This window comes from Octopus bimaculoides, chromosome 1 (assembly GCF_046866305.1).
Source record: "Octopus bimaculoides isolate indiv1 chromosome 1, ASM4686630v1, whole genome shotgun sequence".
Classification (NCBI taxonomy): Eukaryota; Metazoa; Mollusca; class Cephalopoda; order Octopoda; family Octopodidae; genus Octopus; species Octopus bimaculoides.
The window spans coordinates 179,507,355-179,527,305 of NC_142928.1; the positions used below are offsets into that span (position 1 = coordinate 179,507,355).

The window sequence follows — 19,951 nt, forward strand, 5'->3', positions numbered from 1 at the left end:
TATTCTGCTCAATACCACAGATTTGCTTGTCATTTGTTTGACCATAACCAATTGAGCATATGTTCCTTGGTGGCTGACAATATGTGCATCTCTGATCATGAGCAGAAGTAGTGGGGGAGCATCATAGCCATGTGTTGAGAGGAATTCTTTGAGATTTGAGTCAAACACTTCTGGAAATATGGGTGCTTCATTCATTATCTTTAAACAACATTTATTCAGGGACCTTTTGAGGGAGATGGGCTACTGGACCTAAAGAAAATTCTAATAAAGGACCCCAACCTGTGCTGTGGCCTCTATGTCACACACATTATGGTCGTAATGCATGTGCCTCATGTCCCCTTATCAGATGGGTATCATGAAGCATCACTTTGATGGCATGTGCTGCTCTCTCACTCAATAGCTGAATTAAATTAACTAGTGTTCTTATTAAATAGTTGTTACAAATTAATATTTTCAACATTTCTCTATAGACCCTAGATCAGTCATAGGTAAACTGCAGCCTGCAGGACTTTCCGAATGGCCTAATCCTAAAATCTGAAGGTCTTGAGCTGGACAGAGAGATCAATGGTATTTTTTTGAATATATCATGATACTGGAGTTACAACACACCAGAATGCCATGGGTTATACAGGTAGTTCCTATATAACAGTATACTATGATTTTAACTGATGGTCCCTACATACTAGAATAACACAGGCTGTGCTCAGTGTTCATTTATACCAGTACACCATGAACTATACTGATGGTGCCCATATACATACATACATACACGGATTGTACTGCACCAATGGACTGATGACCTGTACAAAAGGTTTACACATACCAGTATACCATGGACTATAATGATGGTACCCACACACGAGTATAACGTAGACCAGGAATGCACAACCTTCTACCAGAAGTGGGCTGCATGAGACATGGCCCATCATCAGCTGGGCTACATTACTGAAAAAACATTCAAGGTAATTTTTCATTAAGCACACCATTCAGAAAGTCTTGTGAGTTGCCGGTTGCCCATCATTGAAATAGACTGTACTTAAAAGCACCCACTACACTCTCAGAGTAGTTGGTGTTAGGAAGGGCATCCAGCTGTAGAAACTCTGCCAAATCAGACTGGAGCCTGGTGTAGCCACCTGGTCCACCAGTCCTCAGTCAAATCATCCAACCTATGCCAGCATGGAAAGCGGACGTTAAACGATGATGATATATATATATATATATATATATATATATATATATCACTAAACCTAAGACTAAACAAATGGATCCTACAACCTTAGTACTGTATTTTCTGGCATACAAACCAAATTTTAATCAGACCAAAATTTACAACCAAAAAAGAGGTCAGTATATACACCAAAATGACTTCAGAGGACCAAAAACTCCATGTGAAATTCATAAGGAATTTGGAAAAATTACTCCGTTTTCATATTTACACTATACACTATGTTGACTTTGCATGGCAGGGAATATGGTATACAATTGACTCTATTTGTGGTTGCTACACTATATACCATGTACTGCATTGTTGTTTCCCTCATACTACTATTTCATATGGCTTGTGTCCACTGTCAGGAATATTTACACTTCACACCAAATTTTCCACAGTTCTTCAAAACAGTATACTTGCAGCTAACCTTGTTTTGTGTATTCTTTTATTAATTGCAACTGTTTAGAATATTTCTTCACCATGTTAAGTCTAGTTAGAAACTTACTACTACTCTCCTTTTGCCATTTCATATAATTTTTTTTTTCCTGCATTTATTTTTCTTTTTTTCTTTTGCATTGAAGTCGATGACAAAACACATGTAACATCAACATCAGACAGCTGACATTTTATACACAGCTAGAAACAGCCATTCAGTATCAGTAATCAATGCAAATTTCATCTTATTTACTTTTGAAATAGAGATATCAATGTAGAACAATGTTGTAGTAGTAGTAGTAGTAGTAGTAGTAGTAGTAGTAGTAGTAGTAGTAACAACAACGTCAGCAGGCACAGCAGTTTAGCCCTTGATCAAGCAGATCTAAAATCAAAAACACTTCAGCTGTGACTATCTCAGTTTTCAGACACCAGTGTATTTCCATTTTCTAATGTGCCTTTCCATTTTTTTCCAACAGTGGGGGTGTAATTTGAGGGAGAGGAATCAGTTGTAATTTCTAGCAGATCAAGCAACAACAGACTGTTATTACCAGAATTCTCAGTAGTTTATTGCTAGCTAGATTAGTAATCCATGTATTTCTATTTGCTTTTTAAACTGTTCAAAATTTAGAAACATTTCCCAAACAATATTTTGAAGTGGAAAACCAGTGACAATAATTCTCTGGCTCCTAATTAAGTACAAAATTACAAGTCTCCTACCAGACTAACTTGCAACGATAAAATTAAATTTTAAGAACTGTCTCATTTTATTCCACCCACATAAGAAACCTCAAAATAAGTTCCTTTATCCTCTTTATAAACAATATATTTTATTACTCCTCCACAAAGTTTTATTTAATAGCTATAGGAAAGAAGATTGATGATGTTAGCTAAAGGAGACTTTTAAACCTTTACGGGGATAACCTCTATGGCGCTGCAGCCTGATACAATGCACTCAGTTCATTCTTGTTGGAGACCTCCCTAGTGCTGGTTGTTACAATAAAAACGCACCCAGCTGTCTTTCTGTCTTTATTATCGCACCAATCATTCTTCAGTAGCTAATGAAAGGATGGGCATCCAGTATTAAAAAAAAAACTATACCAAAGAAAGGGAGAGAGAAAGAATGAACCGAAGATATGAACTTTGCAAAGTCCCACGTGCATTAAACCCAACTAAGGGAACAGTAATTTTGAATAAAAACACTGACACAGAGGAGACCAGAGAGGTCTCTATCTAGCACGACTGATATCCATTCTAATGTCAGTGGCACAATAAAATGCAATGATAGGAAGGGCATCCAGCAGTAAATAAACAACAACATTACACAACAAAGACAGCTGGATGACAATTGATCGTGGCGAGGCGAGGCACCTTGAAGCTCCTCTAATCCTATGGCCAGTATGTAAAAACGGATGTAAAATAGTGGTGGTGTTGATTATAAGTTGGATTTGTCGGTTGTATTTAAATAAAATATGTAAAGAGTATAGGAAAAAAAACATTAATTTTTTTTTTTAAATATGAGTAAGAACAATCTCTAATGATAACGATACCGGTTTTGAATGTTCACCAAAAGACACCACGTCAATAATACTCACCTGAAAGAAGAAGAAAAAAAAATTAAATATATTGATAAATACATTGAAACGAATAATAATTTCATCAGTTTTTAAAACATCTAAGAAATATTTTTCAAAGTCAAACATGTTAAAATATTTTTTTAAAAATATTTCACCAAGTCCCTTGGTTAATTTTGGAGAAAAGTTGAAGATTTATGAAAATTAAGGGAAATTAAACAAGTCTTTAAAAAATGTGTGCCTTAAATAAATAAATAAATAAATACATAAAAGCTGACATTTTAAAGTATGTCTGAATACAATGTTACAAATATATCATTACTGAAGTAGAGCATTCACAGAATAAATGCAGTACTTCTACACATACGAGTATATAGTTTATACCCATCCACCCACACAAAACCTTGTAATAGGTTAATTTCGATTTTAAATCTCAGGTTAATCCACTCTTAAAACATTTTACTTCAATATCTTCGAAACGAAAAATAACCAAACACGATAACCTTTCTTCACCAGCCGAAATATATATATTTCTGTACTCTTCACACTTGTTTATTTATAACAAGATAGCCACATGAAGGAGAAAATCAAGTCGCAATCTCGGTCAAATCAACCCATGCTTGTTCCATACTCAATCAGACCTCCATGCAAAACAATTATCCTCTTCCACGCTACAAACTGGAGTAGTCAAAGACAATTAACAAATTGGTTCTTTCCTCCGCTTCAAATGACTAGAAAGTTACAAAGCTAATCTGTAATGAAACAATGGAAGCAAAAATGCCTAATCTAACTCGAAGTACAATTTCTGTCACGGATCTTTCACTTTTCTATCTAATACTCGATTATTTTTTGCAACTCAAAACAGTCAACAAAATCTCTAAACACCTATAATATTTTTTAATTAATTAATAATTTACACATGTATTTGCTGCAACTAGCAGATAAAACATCGTCTACCTCTGTGTTCATAGTTACCATGAATACAGTGAGTATGACAACATAATTCAACTTCAATGCTGTTAGTTGATCTGTATCTCGTCAGCTTTGTTGTCACTTCAGTGAAATAGCAGTTCAATAATAGATTGCATAGGAAAAGTAAATAAAAAAAAATCTCTAACACAGTAACCTGACTATTCTCTCTCTCTCACTGTTTAAGATGTGAATTGTCTCAAGCAGTAATAATGTGAAATATGTATTGAATTACGATGCCAACATTGACTTAGCTATATGGTCGTACTATACACACCAATAATATTGAGTTAGACAGGGAGACAAGACACACAAGTAGTACAGAGTTAGTAAGGCAGACACCAGTACTGTAGAGTTAGGAGACAGACACATACCAGAAATATAGTTAAACGGTAGACAGACATACGCATATGATACAGTATTAATCTAAGAGACACATACATCAATGATATAGTTAGATGGCAAACAGACATACACTAGGTGTGTATTAGACATTCCAGTGGTACGCAACTAGGTAATACTCAGATACACACCAGCACCAGTGTTTTGAAATTAAAAAGCACTCAAACATACAACAGCAGTGTGTACCGCTAGACGGTACTCAGACACATTGGTAATGTATTGCTGGTTAGTACTCAGATAAACACTAATAGTTAACAAGACTGTTGGTACTCAGTTACTTAGCAGTGAGTACACGGTTGATACTCAGATGTACAGTAGTAGAAGTACAGCTAAGTGATACTCGATGATACAGCAGTGGTAGACAGCTACCGTGACATACATTACACTCGTAAATAGCACCGAGGGAATCTCTGTGGTCACTAAAGCTGCCAGAAATAACAGTTACATATTCCCCCCATTCCCATGTCATAAAAAAGTTTGAATTGGATTAAGATACCCTTAAAAGACAAGATGGTCACGGTTAGAATGCCACTGATTATATAGATCTGCTGGATTACAGTTTGCTTCTCAACAACAGAGAGATACACTCACGGTAAACAGCTACATGGAATCCAAAGCATTTATTTACCGTGTACAACTAGATGGTACCCAAATACGTTCTGTGTACTGAGATAAGACAAAATCAGCAGTGATAGAGCGATAAACTTAAATGTTGAGGAAATGACCTGGTTGTCTTCACCGCTTTCACCATTCTAGACTTTCTCTATTTAGGAAATATCTTACATACTTGTCTCCCTTGAGAGATTACGAAAAATTATCCTTTGTATTATTTTTTTCCTACCGACATTTCCACAACCGCCTCACCTGACTCAAATATTCAGGGAGGAAGTGCCTGTGCATTCGATCGACCAGCTAGATATAACAGACAAATTTCTCTCGAATTACATTTCACAGTTTAGGAAAAAAGGGGATGTACATATATATATATATATATATATATATGTATATATATACATATATATATATATATATATATATATATATATATATATATATATATATTTTGTTCTTTTACGTATTTCAGTGTAAAGGCTATGGCCACGCTGATACACACATATATATACAGGCGTGGCTGTGTGGGAAGAAGTTTGCTTCTCAACTACATAGTTCCGGGTTCAGTCTCATTGCGTGGTACCTTGAACAAGAATCTACAATGCTCTAGGGCCGACCAAAGCCTTGTGGGTAGATTTAGAAGACGGGAACTGAAAGGAACCCGCCGCGTATGTATATGTGAGTGCTTGTTTGTCTTCCACCTACCCACTGCTTGACAACCGGTATTGGTTTGTTTAAGGCAAAAGAATAAGAATTCTTTTAAAGAGAAAAGTATTTGGTTCCGTTTGTTCGACTAAACTTTTCTGTGCTCAAACATGGCCGCATCCAATGAGTGAAACAAATAAAAGACACATATAACTAGACAGTTTGATAAGACCCGACTTTGGCTGGAATTAAACTATATTTGGGTATTTACTAATTTTTTTTTAAATAATTAAAAGTGCCTTTGAAAATCAAAATATATTAACACATAAAACTGATTACCTCTTTTATTTTTTACTTGGTCCAATTATGCAGGGGTACTACCTTGAAAAGTTTAGTTGTACAAATCAATTCTAGTACTAATTTTTTAAGGCCGGTACTTGTTCTCTTGGTCTCTTTTACTGAACTGCTAAGTTACGTGGATGTAATCAAACCAACATCGATTGCCAACCGTTGGAGGGGGGTGTCAAACACAAAGATACACACACATGTATATACAAGTTTCTTTCAGTTTTTTGTTTACCAAATCCACTCACAAGGCTTTAGTCAGCCTGGTGCTATTAGTAGAAGACAACTGATCAGGGTGCTGTACAGTAGGATCGAACCCACGGTCACCTGGTTGGGAAGTAAGCTTCATAACCACATAACATGTTTAATCAAGAATCTATGAATAAAGTATTTCTTTGCGTGATTTTTAATAATGAAAGACAATCTGTAGGTTTCAAATAAGCTCAGATGTTTTCTAGTGAAACAGGTTTATATTGACTGATATTGGTTTCAAATTTCAGCACATGGCCAGCAATTTCGGGGGACAGGCTAAGTCAATTACATCAACCCCAGTGCTCAACTGGTAATTACTCTATCAACCTCAAAAGAATGAAAGGTAAAGTTGACCTTTGGAGGAATTGGAACTCAGAACGTAAGGAAGGACAGATGAAATGCCGCTAAGCATTTTGCCCAGCATGCCAACAATTCTGCCAGCTCATCACTGTATTGTGACTGACATTTAAAAAGAATTAAATTCAGTATGAATTAAAAAAAAAAAAATTTTTTTTTTGTTGTGCCTTTTTAACTAAAATATAGCTATAAAAAAAAATTGTCAGATTTGGGCAGGCAAAGCAGAGTTGCACCCTTCTGTTTGTATATAATGAATCAACAAGCTAGGAGTGGGACAAAGGTTAAAAACTGGCTCTGTCACAACATGAGTCAAATATCAGGTGTCTATAAGGATTTCTTTTTTCATTTTCCGTTTTGTTTAGCAGCAAAATGGCAACTACCAAAAATATAATAAAAAACAGATGGAATTTATAAAGAAGTATAAAGTGCCCCTTGCCCCACAAAATATTAACCTTGATTTTATAGATTCGATTTTGGCAGCAAGCTAGCAGAAAAGTTAGCACACTGGACAAACTACTTAGTTGCATTTCATCCATCTTTACATTCTAAGTTCAACTTTGCCTTTCATCCTTTCAGGGTTTGATGAAGTAAGTACCAGTTGAACGTTGGAGTCAATGTAATTGACTAAGTCCCCTCCCATAAGATTTCAGGTAGCCTTGTTGTGTCTATAGTAGAAAGGATTTAATGTGCTGTTTCAGACAGAATTTTACAATCAGTTAAAGGTTTGAAATACAGTGCAGTAGAAAATTAGTTAGACAAAAAGACAAAACAACTTAATTGACACAAAATGGTATTCCAATGAGTCATAGACATGAATATATAACTAAGAAAATTTTTAATAAAAAAAAAAAGAACAAAACAAGAGTCCTCCATGTTAGTCCTTGACTAACCAGCAATCTTAATCTGATAATAGAAAAATATCTCAAACTGCAAATGGATATTTAATCATAGATCCATGGGGGGGGGGGATAGTTTTAAACTACTTAATGTGTCAAAAAGCATCTCTTATAAGTGTAAACAGTACCTCACATATATAAAGAAATTTAATATCAATTTGTTCATTTAACATGCTTATTTAAAGTTCAAGTGCTCTATTAAAAAATACAATGAAAGAAATTAATGAATTTTTAACAACTTATCAATTAATTTTGCCTTTTGTTTTGTTTTAAGTTTCGTTTGAAATATTTGTTAATGAGATTAAAACCAAATCATTTAAAAGTTCAAAGAATAAAAAAATATGTTAGATGTCTTAAACAATAAATTTAAACTGTGAAACATAATATTATCAAAAAGGTTCAAGTTTACAAGAATTTGTATTTCCGTATACAACAAAACATTGTTTTTGGCTTGTTTGTTTTATTCATTTATTTATCTTATAGCTATTTGATCCTTAGCAGTGCAGTGAACCATTTACAAGATGCAAAGCTACATCTGATTTCTACAAAATTATGAAAGTGATTTACAAAAGTAGAACTGGTGGAATTTATAACATTAATATAGACCAGGAGTCAGCGAACTGGGGTAAATTACCCCAAGTGAGGTAATAATTAAATTCTTGAGGGTAACGAGGGCTCATTAGACATAAGTAAAATTACGTTACAACCGAAATTTTTCTTCTGGCATGAGGAGGCAGTCAAAAAGTTGCTATCCTTGCAAACAAGGATTTTCTACACTAACACACACACACACACACACACAAAAAAAAGCAGAGTAATCGATTGTATCCCAAAGACTATGCAAATTGCTCTGGCATCAAAATGTCCCAATTTTGATATAATTGTAACCAAAATGAAAAAACACCTGAAGTGAAAAAGTTTCCAGAAAAATCCTTTTGTTTCATAATGAGGATATTAATTTATTTTTATCGCATTTGTTTTATTCTCTATATATTTATGATTGCATTCTCCAGATAAATAGATTCAATAAACCTTTCGAATTCTAAGAATCTATTATTTTCTTCCTTTCAAATCAAGGGGGTAATGTCAGTGTAATTAAATATATTTTGTGGTAATCGGTTAAAAAGTTCCCCAATTCCTGATATAGACTGTAAGTTTGCATATATTTTTTTTTTGTCATTAGACTGTGGGAATGAAGGGGCAATTCCATGAGGGGGAGGAGAGAGATGCTTGTCCAAAATGCCATGCAATGGGATCTTTTTCATGACAAAGTCTGCTCTAAACCACTACAAAAAACAAGTCAAACATTCTCAATCTTAATCCTTAACCCTTTAGCATTTAAACCGGCCATATCTGGACAAAAGTATTCTGCCTGTTTTGTGTTCAAACTGGCCAGATCTGGTCTCTCACACCAACCCTACAATATCGTTTTAAAAATTAACAGCTACCTCATCAAAATCTCATAGCTACAAGATAATGCATGATTAGTTCAAAACAATGTGGATGAAAAAGCATTAATTTTGGCAGAATAATGCGAACACTAAAGAGTTAATGAGGTTTTTTCATAAAGCATGCTTAACTTGCAGCACCTTTTTCAAGGAAGTTTTCACTGGATTCCAATTATCCCCTAATTATTCTTATTACTTAGTCCCTCACCTCTCAAAAACAAGTTCTTAAAAATGTGATTCAGAGAATTTATCAACACACACATACTATATCTTTCAATTTATGCAAATGTGGATATGTTTATGTATACACACAAACATATATAGACATGGGTGTGTGTGGGTGTATGTGTGTGTCTGTAAGATTATAGAGCAAGCATAAATGAATAGGCATATACAGATAAATAGATAGGAAACAGGCTAACAGAATTTGTGAGGTAAAATATTTTGATGGTAGATAAACTAATATGTCTATCACCAGCCATTATCACTACATTTTATTTTCTTAGCTTAAACTTTAAGCATTCAATACAGCTATTTCAGTTTCTCTTGACTCTATTTAATAGCTATGTTGGCTACAAGCCTAATCATAAGCATCTGAAATAATTTTAAAATTCAACAGAAAAATATATTTTCTCATGATAGAATCTTTTTTTTTTTTTTACTTTTTCAAATAACACACATGCTGTTTTAAGACTATAATAATTAATTAATAAGAAAGTTTTATAAAATGCTTGAAGATTCAATGGTTAAAATAAATAAACTAACAATAATAATTGATTTCAAATTTTAGCACCAGGCCAGTAATTTGGTGGGAGGGGCAAGTTGGTTATATTAATGCCAGTGCTCAACTGGTACTTATTTTGTCGATCCTGAAAAGACGGAGAGCAAAGATGACCTTGGCGGAATTTAAACTCAGAATGTAAAGAGACATGCAATAATAATAATAATAATAATTATTATTATTATCATTGTTAATATAAATACAAGACCACAAACTTGTAGGAAGTATATAATCAATTAAGCACACCACAGAAGTTGACTGGTAAATTATTTTAATGATACTGGAGAGATGAAAGGTGAAGTTAACTTTGGTAGGAATTGAACAAAGAACATGACTAAATATAACAAGGTATTTTGTCCAGTGCCCAACTGATTCTGCAGCTCATTACCTTTAACCAATTAGCATTCAAACTGGCCATATTCAGCCTCTCACACCTACCTTATAATATCATTCTAAAAATAAATAATTACATCATTGAAATCTCAAATCTACAAGATAAAACATGATTAACTCAAAAGAATGTGAATAAATAAGCATTACATTTGGGAGAGTATTCTGAATGCTAAAGGGTTAATGCTTATTTTAGCACGATTCAGAATGTGAGATTACATGACTTTATACTCTAATGCATTTTAAGTACAATTTCTGCTTCTGACACTACTATTTGGGGTAAAAATAATTATTTCAAATTTTAGCACAAGGCCAGCAATTTTAAGGGGAAAGCTAAGTCAATTACATCAACCCCAGTGCTCCATTGGTACTTATTTTATTGACCCCAAAAGAACAAAAGGCAAAAGCCAAATTCAGTGAAATTTGAACCCACTCATGGTAGAAAAGAAAATAATTTCCTCGATGCATAAAAAAAAAAATCTGTGTAGATTTGGGAATAAATATAGCCATTTCAAAAAATCCTCAGTTTACTGTTATGTGGATGCTGTTAACTTTGAAGAGAGGCAAAGCAATTCCAGCCTTTATTAAACATAAAGAAAACCTCCCATGGTGACCCCACTAAACATAATATAACATAAAAACCCTTCAAAACAATCAATTTAGGCACAGTAGTATGGTTGTGTGGTAAGGAGTTTACTCCCCAACCACATGGTTCTGGGTTCAGTCCCATGCTTAACATCTTCGGCAAGTGTCTAAGTGTTTACCAGTCACAGATCAACTAAAGCCTTGTGAGTAGATCTGGTGGACAGAAACCAAAAAAGGAGAGTCATGTGTGTGCTGGTTTGTTTACATCTCCATAACTTAGTGGTTCAATAAAAAGACACTGATAGAATAAGTACCAGGCTTAGAAAATGTAAAATAAGTACTGGGTTGGTTTGTTAGACTAAAATGATTCAAGGTTGTGCCCCTGCATAGCCATAGTCTAATGACTGAAACAAATAAAATAATATGATTGCTCCCTACATAGATATATATATAACATTGCCAAAACCACATCATAAAAACCAAAATTTCACCATATTGGAATCCTGCTCACATATATGGGTCAATGTAGCTGCTATAAACACAAAGATGACCCAGACAACATCCAAAAGAAGTTCATTTAAACTGATTGGCAATGATTCAGTTACCAATACTCTTTAATCACTTTGTTCGGATAACTCCCTCTGTGTTCTCTATCACTACTACATAGCTTCTGCTCTCCCAAATTATCCACTCTGGCTCACTGATCTCTCCACCTTTGTCCCCATCCACACATTTCTGTAGGCACTGACCAACAGATGTTAAAGAAAACTGAACCTCAACTGCATCAATCTCACCAGTTTGAGAAGGCTTGCAAAGATCATGAAGACTACTCCTCCCTTCTATATATATATATATATATATATATATATATATATATATATATATATATATATATATATATATATATATATATATAAGTTAAACTTAGAATAATAATGTACTGATTTCTTCACTATCCTTGTCGATTCTTACTAACCTAAAAATAAGTTTCTATCAGCACCAACATGACCACAACCATAGTTATCCAAAACATGAAGCAGATCCATTTTCATTATTATTGTTAGGTGTGTATCATTTGATTTTGGTTCTAGTAATGCCAACTGTTATGTGGAGCATCATGTATTAATATAACCAGTTCATACTACAAAGTGATCTTCACCAGTAGAGGCACCATCTGAAAGCATGTAGCAAGTAAAAAAAAAAAAAAAAAAAAAAAAAACCCCAGAGAACTAAGTAGAAACTGTAAAACAAGCAGTAGTAAAAAGAGACAGGCAAGGAAAAGAAGCTAACGAGAAAGGGAGTATAATGGAAAACTGATCTTGATTATGGAAGAACATAACATACAGATGAATTGAAAAGTTAGAGATCAATAAAAAGGAGCTAGTATGCATGTATTTGTGTGTCTATATAATATAAAATTACAAAGCTAAAGAGAGAGTAATGCAAGTCAAAAACAGTGTTGGTGTTCAGTGTGTGTTGTGACCTTGCAAACAATAAAAATGCTAGGCATGGATGAATACCTGTAAAGGCTGCCCAGGCCACGTATAGATGTACTAAGAGGTTTATAAGATTGTTAATACATTCAGTGGGCAGATTAAGATCTACAGAAATGCTGATTCCCATTCTCAGTCAACTTTCTTTTAGTCATCCTGCCATTAGAAACACTATTATAGTATTCTTTGTACTCATTCTGTCTGCTTCCCATTGTAGTTGAAATTGCTACAGTCCAACATGAAGAAAGAATCAGTTGGGATCCCAGAAATGGATAAAGGGAACATTGCTGTAGATAGGCAATGCATCAGGGAGTGCAGGTATATAGAATAAACAAACTTTCAATTGATGCAGCCCAAGCCTAGGAGCTTTGGATTTATACATGTTTTAACTTTGATTTAGGCAAATTAATCAATGCACTTTGATAACGGAATGTATAGCATTCTAGGTGTACTGCACAAAAATCATAGACCATGATAAACACATCAGAGATATGTGATGTCTAGCAGTAAAAGCAAATGCCTTCAAACAGCAAATATATGGGCAGTGCAAACTTAAAGTTTAATATAATTGGGGTATATAAATCTCTCTCTTTCTTTCTTTCTCTCTCTCTCATACACACTTTGCTTTTACCCTGTTTTCCCCATACTGAAGCTCATCAGTGATACATTGCAAAATAATTTTTACCATGATGTCATAATAAAAAGCATTTATATTCTGCTATAAATACTCGTTACATTTAAACAAAATAGTGTGTGGTCATTAGAACTCTTTGGAAACAGCAGGAAGATATTTTGCCACTGGTTAATCTAAACTGTCATAAGAAACTGGACTTGCTTGTTTCTTACAGCATTTGGGTAATCCTTAGATGAATTTTCCAAACAGTTGCTCATCTAAGTAGTGGCCGTACATGACAACTTTACTTCAGTAACCATGCTTTCAGTCATAATTGGTTACAATAAATGATAGCTGCTTCTACACACAGAACAAGTGCAAAGAATGTCATGCAAAGTCAACTGAAAGAATATACGTTCCTTTAAAAACAATATTTATAATTGCTTATGTGTCTATGTATACATATCTATGTGTGAGAATTCGTTTTTTAGTTTTTACTTTTTGTCAGTCTTACTGTAATGGGAAGTCCAGTAAAAGTAACAGTTAAGACTTCTAGTTACCACTAATACTACCCCACCTCTAGCATAGCATAGCATACTTTTAGACATGATATACATACTCTCCTTAGAGTTTTCTCAAAGTAACTTGTCCTAGATTTACACCCATCCACTCACCTCCAAAACATCCCAAATTCTGGGTATTAGAATTTTATCTGGGTGATGGAAGAGGAGGGAAGAAAGGGAAGGGGAAATGGAGATGGTGGTGTGTAAGTGAGGGAGGGGAGCTAAACACAAACTTGATGCCTATAAAGATGATGGTGAATGCTTGAGAAAGGAAAGGAAAACGAGGGAAACTGGGGGGAAATTAATGAGTCGATAGATATGATACAAAGTTTAAGGAACAAAGAAGCATATTTTAGTTCTCAAGGAAATAAGAAGGCACTGACAGATAGAAACAAGGGAGAAGTAATCTGAAGCTGCTACTAGGATACACTAATGCAGATTTACCAGAATGGACACTGGTGGAAAGGTGTATTGAAAGCATCAAGAAAGAAATATATAAGAAGCTGTGTCTATGAAAGGGAGGCTGTTAAGTTTTGAGATAGGTGGGATACGAGAACTAAGACTTAGTGAGCCATCATCATCGGTGATATCAGAGAAGGGCTGTGTTTATTTTCCTAAACCCTTAGAATGTAGGTAAACTCCTGCCAAGCTGCATCTGTGACCTAGTTTCAATTTTCAGTTGGCAGTATTTCACTTCACTGGTTGATATTTCAATTTTAGAGTAAGATTTACAATCACAACTTCACAATTCCCTGCCCCTAAGCTTTAAATAAGGTCATTTATTGATTTCTTAAAAATGTCATTTGTAGGGAAGCAGTTCAGTCATCTGACTCAATCGTAATATATAAGTAATATTTATTCAACTGACCACCAGAGGTGTCAAATACAAAATTGATACCAGTGAGATGTGATCTCAGATTTACCTTGTATTGTCAACTATTATGGCCAATCCAGTTTTAAGAACATAAAAAAATGGGACAAGGGATACCAGTTCAGTGGTTAACAATTAATATTTGATATTTATTGGTAACCAATTAAATAAAATTAAATACCACAAAAAAAACAAAAAAACAAAAACTGTCTGATCACTGGACAAGTCTTGTCAAAAATATACTCTTTGGCTCCTAAATTCATGAAATGTCAGTTCCCTCTTTGATCACATGCTAATCAATACTACAGAGCAATACTAGAATGTTGCTCACATCAATTCATGGTCAACTACATTTAAGAGCGACCAAAGAGTATTATGAACACCTACTTCGAGCGGGTATCCAAATCAAGTATCTGATGGTGAGTGTATGTTGGTCTACACAAGAAATTAACAGTGTTACAAGATATCAAATACAGAGTACAGAATATCACCTATCCAACACAATGTTTATCACAGTGTCAAAGCTAACAACTGCATTCATATAAAAGGGCTCACAGAAAAGTGTTATTCTTGAACTATGGAAAAAACTGAATCCCACTTTGTAGATAAGTATTTGAAAGATCTAGAAATAAAAATCAGAATTTTAGATCTTCATTTTACAAATTTAATTGGATCTCTGAGTTATATCACAAAAACATTAGTATAAAATAAAAGTTAAGTTGCACAAGTTAACATTAATTATTTAATTATTAACAATTTCTCTTGAACATGTCTATAAAAGAGAAAAGGCCATTTATGTTTATGTCTATAAGCACAAAGGTTGTATGGTTAAAGTGCTGGATTACTGAGAACACCTTGACATATGATCAAATTTTACTATAACCATGTGTTGTGCTCCTATGCAAGATCCCAAACATCAGTTGGTCTAATTTACTTGAATGAAAGACAAACTGAAAACAACTGAATAGTTTGTAGTAAGAAAGGTGCCTAGCTGTAAAAACAATTGTGGTAGCAAATAAACCTTTCTACTCATGCAGATCTAAAGATTTTCATCTTTACTATGTTAAATCTATGCAATAAAGATGTAATAACTGATTGTATGTGACCAAATATAACTTTGATACAATACCTCAATTTATGATGCATTTGCCACCCATATCAAATATCAGTTTCATGATCAATTTTCCTATAAAGCTATAAGCTTAACTTTTCTCAAAGTATGCTAATAGAGCTAAGACATAAATAACAAGAACAGTTACTAAGTCATTGTTAAATAACTATTTGATAAATTGTAATATGGTTTCAATGTTCATAAATCTAGTTTGAATTTTTTTTATTATATAGCAATAAGAGAAGCGTCCTATGCCTACAATGGGACATTATATATATATATATACATACATACACATACAATATTATTAAATATATACATATATATATATATATATATATATATATACATACACAGAAAGTTCCAGGTTTAGATGAAATATTTAGTATACTAGTTAGTGCATGAGACATTGCATTGAAATGACAGATTGTAATTTAACCCTGATTAAACACGTCTTTGGTCAAACTAATCCCTCCAAACAAAACAATCATGTATGCATCATTATTCAAAGTGTTGTTCTGTTCCCAAACAGTAGAAAGTGCATTAATTTGTTTGGATGATGGTGATATACAAATGAAGGCACATGGCTTAGTTGTAAATTCAATTCTAAGAGGTGTGTTCTGTCCTTGAGCAAGACACTTTATTTCATGTAGGGCCAGCCTTGTCACACCCTATGTCATGCTGCATCTCCCTGAGAACTATGTTAAGGGTACACATGTGTGGCTTGCTCAGTCACTTGCATGTTAATTTCATGAGTAGGCTATTATGTTGATTGAATCAACTGGAACCCTCATTGTAACTGACAGAGCACCAGTAGGGTGTGATGATATACAACTTGCTAGTTCAGAAGAACAGAAATCCTTAGCGTAGCAACAGGAGGAGCAATGTTTTGATGTCCGAATGGTTTTAGAATGTTAATATGTGAAAGACTGCCAATCAGTTCAATGCTGGATGTATTTTTTAATGCACTGTGGGTTTGCAATTGTACCTTGTAAGGTTAGTATATATAGGAGCATTCAGTTGGTTACAACGACAAGGGTCCCAGGTGATACAATCAACGGAACAGCTTGCTCATGAAATTAATGTGCAAGTGGCTAAGCAACCCATAAACACGTGTGCCCCTAACGTAGTTCTCAGGGAGAATCAGCATGACATAGGGTGTGACAAGGCTGGCCCTTTGAAATACAGGTACAACTCATTTTTACCAGCTGAGTGGACTGGAGCAAAGTGAAATAAAGTGTCTTGCTCAAGGACATAAGGTTAGTAAATGTTCAATGAATCAATAAAAGGCTATGTTGGAGTTAGACTAACTACCGCAAGACAGGTAATATAAATATAATTGCTCCAGTTCATATAGTTGTATTTTAATGCTATAATCTCTGTACTAAGGCTTAATTCAATACAAAAGTGTTTATTTTAATGGTTAAAAATTTAGTAGAGATGTTAGAACATTGGATAGAACACCTTATGTTATTTATTCTGGCCCTGTGTGTTTTAGAGTTCAAATCCTGGTGAGGGTAACTTTGCCCTTCATCTTTCAGGGTCATTAAATAAAGAACCAGTTCAAAGCAGCAAATAGATATGTTATAGGTATCTGTATCTATTATGTGTATTCTGAGTTCAAATTCTACTCCCTGTCACAAGAATATATATATATATATATATATATATATATATATATGGTCCTTCAAGATCCAGCAGAAATGGTTGTAGTTTGGTAAGACTTTAAGCATGTAGTCATGTATTTTAGTGTCTCACCCTCAATGACAACATACCAGTTGGCAGGAAAGAATGCAGAGGGACCATCTTCTCTTCAGGTTTCATTATTTTATATCACAATTGATGGACAATTTTGTTGATGGATACAGGTCTCCACTGTGTCTTTGATAGCAAAAGTAACAATGGAGCTTCTGCAACTTGATGCAGAATAAGTGTTGCAAGACACTTCTATCAAAAGGCGTTGTTGTCGTTGTCAATCTTTATATTGATGTTTACATCCTACAGTGTAAGTGACACAAACAAATGGTGGGCTTCTGCACAGTTTCCAACTGCAAAATTCTAAAAACAAGATATTAGTCAAGGTGCTATATGGTGTGTGATCAAACTTGGAATCACATGTTATAAAATGAACTTCTAAATCAAATTGCCACATATGCACACAAGTACTATTTATTATTATACATTATTATAATTTTTTTTCTTTACTTATGTTTAAACACATGAAGGTACATGGCTGTGCACTGTGTTCTTGAGCAAAGCACTTCATTTCAAGTTGCTCCAGTCAACTCAGCTGTAAATGGCTAACCTTGTGATTGACTGCTGTTCAATTCAGGGGTAATGTTTGCCTATGTAGCCAGTGGCATCATCTGAATGTTATAACAATGCAAAACGCAATGTGATAACCTGGTTGATACTGTTATATCGCGATGTTTGAACACAGATATTTCAACATATAAAATATAATTGCAAACAAACAGTCGTCACTCTTTACATATTCTAAATAATCTCTTATGAGTGGACAAAGGGTTCACCCTTCTTGTGCAGAGAAGCAATGTAATCAATAGAATCAACTACAAAATCTTACTGGTACTCATTTCTAAAAAAAAAAACATGAAAAAGTAATAAACAAAGTTAACTATAATGAAATTTGAACTCAGAATTATGAGACACTGCATGTATATATACACACATGCACTACAAAGCATCATATTCTGCATGTAAATATATTATTTAGTTTGATAATTTGATGGGAAATACTATAACTAGCATTTTGTACATAGCATAATGTGCAATAGGGGTATCTCATGAGATTCAGCATACAACATTAATTAGAGTATATTTCAGAATCTTTTTTGCTTTGTAATTCTTACATATGGCAGGAAATAAACTATATAATAAATTAAGGAAGTGTCATAAATAGGATTAAATATATTAATATCAATCTCTTAATTAGTAAAATTTGTCTATATGACACCTTGTTTCCATTCTGATACGCTAATGTCAGGCAGGTGTTAGTAAAAGCATTACAAATTTCCTTCATTATAAACAGAGGCGTGCCTTTTATATTCAACAAAACAGTGTCAGATATGTCTCTAAAGTAACAAATGATGTCAAGTGGAGACAGTGAAGAGTTCCTGGAGCAGTTGTTCAACTTGCTAAAATGGGTTTTGACTGTTTTTGATGCAGGAGCTATGTTTTAAGTCATAATCACAAGGAAAAAACACAAAAGAAATGATCCATAACTAAAAAGCTGCATGAAATAAGATTTGCTACAATTAACTCAATAAAGCTGACCTTTTGGGTGAAAACTAATTAGATAGCTTTTGTAAGCATTCATCAGATGAGCCATTTATTCTTGATAACCAGAGAGCATATGAATCCTTGAATCATAGTGGATTAAGTACAACACAACAAGCTGAAAGTTTGGTATTTTTTGATGTACCCAAAACAGTTGACTCTCACATGGCCCATCCAATTTAACTGAAAATAGGTATTATAAGGAGTAACAACTTGCCATTCTAATTAGGAGTAACCACTGCAGAGTGGACTAGTCGTTTATAAACTTAAATTTTAAGTTGAATTCCTTCCCTGAGTAGCAAGGAGGGGTCCAAAGTACTGAGTTATTCAAGACATACTCTATAAACATGGGTTGTGCATAATTCAAACAGATAAAGGAGCTAACCATGTAATTTACATGTAAAAAAACTTTTTTTTTCTTAAAGTCAAAACATTGCACTTATTCATGGAACAGATTATGTCTTGTATTTCAGTTCAAAATGAGCATTTCTTAATGTGCTAGGCCACAATACTTCCATTTCCAAAGTGAGCATTCTGATACACCTAATATCTTTCTACCTGATAGATGTTCTCATCGTTTTAAATCACTTTTCCATGATCAGATGGAGTTTACTGAGGCACATTTTCAACAGCTAGATGCCCTTCCTGTCACCAACCCTAATCTGTTTCCAAGTAAGGTAATATTCCCTCCTGGCTGGACAGGATTTTGCAGAATATTGGAAGCGAATGACACTGTTTATGATAGTGAAACTCATCTACAACACGCGATGTCAGGACAAGGAGAGACAAACATCCGCTAACATATGAGCATACATACATATAACATTCACACACACACACACACACCAGCTTTCAGTTTTCACCAGGGGCTATACTAGAAGACATTTAGCCAAGGTGCCACACAGTGGGACTGAATGCAAAACCATGTGACTCAGAAGCAAACTTTTACACCACATAGCAATGACTGTGCCATGTTTTGTGTATGAATAACTGAATGTGAAATAAGGTTTTCTACACACAAGCTATTACTTGTAATCTATAATCAGAACCAGGGTTTGGATCCAATGACAACTGGCAGAAATTCTTTTTGAACCATCGCGATCAA

General features: G+C 34.1%; 1 protein-coding gene across 35 annotated transcripts in view; it reads right to left on the reverse strand.

Annotated features, from left to right (window-relative positions):
- Positions 1–19,951, reverse strand: part of LOC106871676 (zinc finger MIZ domain-containing protein 1) — a 459,684-nt gene that overhangs the window by 79,064 nt on the left and 360,669 nt on the right. The window contains exon 1 of one of the 35 annotated variants that reach the window (XM_089363026.1): positions 5,216–5,351. The exons of the other annotated variants lie outside the window; for them this stretch is intronic. The gene's annotated coding sequence lies outside the window, so the exon portion shown is untranslated. Of the gene's footprint in view, positions 1–5,215; positions 5,352–19,951 lie in introns of those variants that run through there. 35 annotated transcript variants of the gene reach the window in all.